This window comes from Sceloporus occidentalis, unplaced genomic scaffold, assembly GCF_023333645.1.
Source record: "Sceloporus occidentalis isolate IW3139 unplaced genomic scaffold, rSceOcc1.0.p SCAF_157, whole genome shotgun sequence".
In the NCBI taxonomy this organism is placed as follows: domain Eukaryota; kingdom Metazoa; phylum Chordata; class Lepidosauria; order Squamata; family Phrynosomatidae; genus Sceloporus; species Sceloporus occidentalis.
In genome coordinates this window covers 1,065,001-1,067,500 of record NW_028317137.1, presented here as the reverse complement: position 1 = coordinate 1,067,500, position 2,500 = coordinate 1,065,001, and the positions used below count along the sequence as shown (strand labels likewise).

The following is a 2,500-nucleotide window of genomic DNA, read 5'->3' as shown; positions in this document are numbered from 1 at the left end:
AAAATGACAGGCTCCTTCGCCTACGGCCATACCACCCTGAATACGCCCGATCTCGTCTGATCTCGGAAGCTAAGCAGGGTTGGGCCTGGTTAGTACTTGGATGGGAGACCGCCTGGGAATACCAGGTGTTGTAGGCTTTTGCTTTTCTCTCTTTTTTTTTCTCCCGTACCCCACCACCAACAGAGGGCGATAGAGTCACCAGAAGCTAACAAAACTCTAAGGCCCTTTCTTTCTAGCACCCCTTTTCACTCCTTCTTGCTTCAGCTGGCCTCCCACAGCAACTTGACGCCCTCAAGCCTCACTCCGCTCGTACCTCTTGCACACTCTGCACCAAAAAACAGCACTTTCGCAAAGCTGTCTTGCAGCAAATAGCACAGGCACGCTTCATGCTTTCCTTCACTGGTCTGTGCCGTGCCAAACTGCACATACAGGAGGCCGGGGGGGATCCTTTCCCCATGTGTTTCTTGCTGACCGTGAACGCGTTAACCCTTTACTTGAACCTTGTCACCTTCTCTGTCCTGTCCCAGGCCTTAGTAAAGGCAATCCAAAAAAACGCCCTCTGCAGCAGGAGGAGCAGCAGCAGCAGCAGCAGCAGCCGCCGCCGCCGCCGCCTCACGCTACGCCCGATGCCCACAGCAAGTAACGCCGCGGACCATTCTAATTGCGTGCTGTCGAAATGCATCGGCGTACCCGTTTCGGCCTTTCTCTCCTGCACACAAAGCCAAAGGAGCTTGTCTGCTACCTGGTCCAGGGAGAGGGGAGAGGTGGGGCCTGCATCTCCCCCTTGCGCACCTCGCCAGGCCGTGCCTCGCAAAACGCACCGCGCTCTAGCCTCCCGACACTTGGGAAGGGCTTGGCCTGCTCTTGTTACCGATGCTCTCTGTCTGGCAGTTCTGCTGGACTGCTGTATGCTAGCCTCCCAGCTGGGTGCGAAATACAAGGAGACTGCTGCTATGAAAGAGTTGTGAGGAGAAAAAAAGAAAAGAAAATGAATAACTGACCACAGTGTCTTAAAAATACTCCTGGTGTGACGAGGAAGAGGGCACGTCACAGAAGAAGAGGAGTAAAATGACAGGCTCCTACGCCTACGGCCATACCACCCTGAATACGCCCGATCTCGTCTGATCTCGGAAGCTAAGCAGGGTTGGGCCTGGTTAGTACTTGGATGGGAGACCGCCTGGGAATACCAGGTGTTGTAGGCTTTTGCTTTTCTCTCTTTTTTTTTTCTCCCGTACCCCACCACCAACAGAGGGCGATAGAGTCGCCAGAAGCTAACAAAACTCTAAGGCCCTTTCTTTCTAGCACCCCTTTTCACTCCTTCTTGCTTCAGCTGGCCTCCCACAGCAACTTGACGCCCTCAAGCCTCACTCCGCTCGTACCTCTTGCACACTCTGCACCAAAAAACAGCACTTTCGCAAAGCTGTCTTGCAGCAAATAGCACAGGCACGCTTCATGCTTTCCTTCACTGGTCTGTGCCGTGCCAAACTGCACATACAGGAGGCCGGGGGGGATCCTTTCCCCATGTGTTTCTTGCTGACCGTGAACGCGTTAACCCTTTACTTGAACCTTGTCACCTTCTCTGTCCTGTCCCAGGCCTTAGTAAAGGCAATCCAAAAAAACGCCCTCTGCAGCAGGAGGAGCAGCAGCAGCAGCCGCCGCCGCCGCCGCCGCCTCACGCTACGCCCGATGCCCACAGCAAGTAACGCCGCGGACCATTCTAATTGCGTGCTGTCGAAATGCATCGGCGTACCCGTTTCGGCCTTTCTCTCCTGCACACAAAGCCAAAGGAGCTTGTCTGCTACCTGGTCCAGGGAGAGGGGAGAGGTGGGGCCTGCATCTCCCCCTTGCGCACCTCGCCAGGCCGTGCCTCGCAAAACGCACCGCGCTCTAGCCTCCCGACACTTGGGAAGGGCTTGGCCTGCTCTTGTTACCGATGCTCTCTGTCTGGCAGTTCTGCTGGACTGCTGTATGCTAGCCTCCCAGCTGGGTGCGAAATACAAGGAGACTGCTGCTATGAAAGAGTTGTGAGGAGAAAAAAAGAAAAGAAAATGAATAACTGACCACAGTGTCTTAAAAATACTCCTGGTGTGACGAGGAAGAGGGCACGTCACAGAAGAAGAGGAGTAAAATGACAGGATCCTTTGCCTACGGCCATACCACCCTGAATACGCCCGATCTCGTCTGATCTCGGAAGCTAAGCAGGGTTGGGCCTGGTTAGTACTTGGATGGGAGACCGCCTGGGAATACCAGGTGTTGTAGGCTTTTGCTTTTCTCTCTTTTTTTTTCTCCCGTACCCCACCACCAACAGAGGGCGATAGAGTCACCAGAAGCTAACAAAACTCTAAGGCCCTTTCTTTCTAGCACCCCTTTTCACTCCTTCTTGCTTCAGCTGGCCTCCCACAGCAACTTGACGCCCTCAAGCCTCACTCCGCTCGTACCTCTTGCACACTCTGCACCAAAAAACAGCACTTTCGCAAAGCTGTCTTGCAGCAAATAGCAC

General features: G+C 54.2%; 3 non-coding genes across 3 annotated transcripts; all 3 read left to right on the top strand.

Moving 5' to 3' along the window:
* Positions 1-18: 18 nt before the first annotated feature.
* On the top strand, positions 19-137 carry LOC149280313 (5S ribosomal RNA). Its single transcript, XR_016278230.1, has one exon. It is a non-coding gene; the product is annotated as a 5S ribosomal RNA (ribosomal RNA).
* A 946-nt stretch (positions 138-1,083) lies between these two features.
* LOC149280312 (5S ribosomal RNA) lies at positions 1,084-1,202 on the top strand. The gene has a single exon (XR_016278229.1). It is a non-coding gene; the product is annotated as a 5S ribosomal RNA (ribosomal RNA).
* Positions 1,203-2,143: 941 nt separating this feature from the next.
* LOC149280311 (5S ribosomal RNA) lies at positions 2,144-2,262 on the top strand. Its single transcript, XR_016278228.1, has one exon. It is a non-coding gene; the product is annotated as a 5S ribosomal RNA (ribosomal RNA).
* The last annotated feature ends 238 nt before the right edge of the window (positions 2,263-2,500 follow it).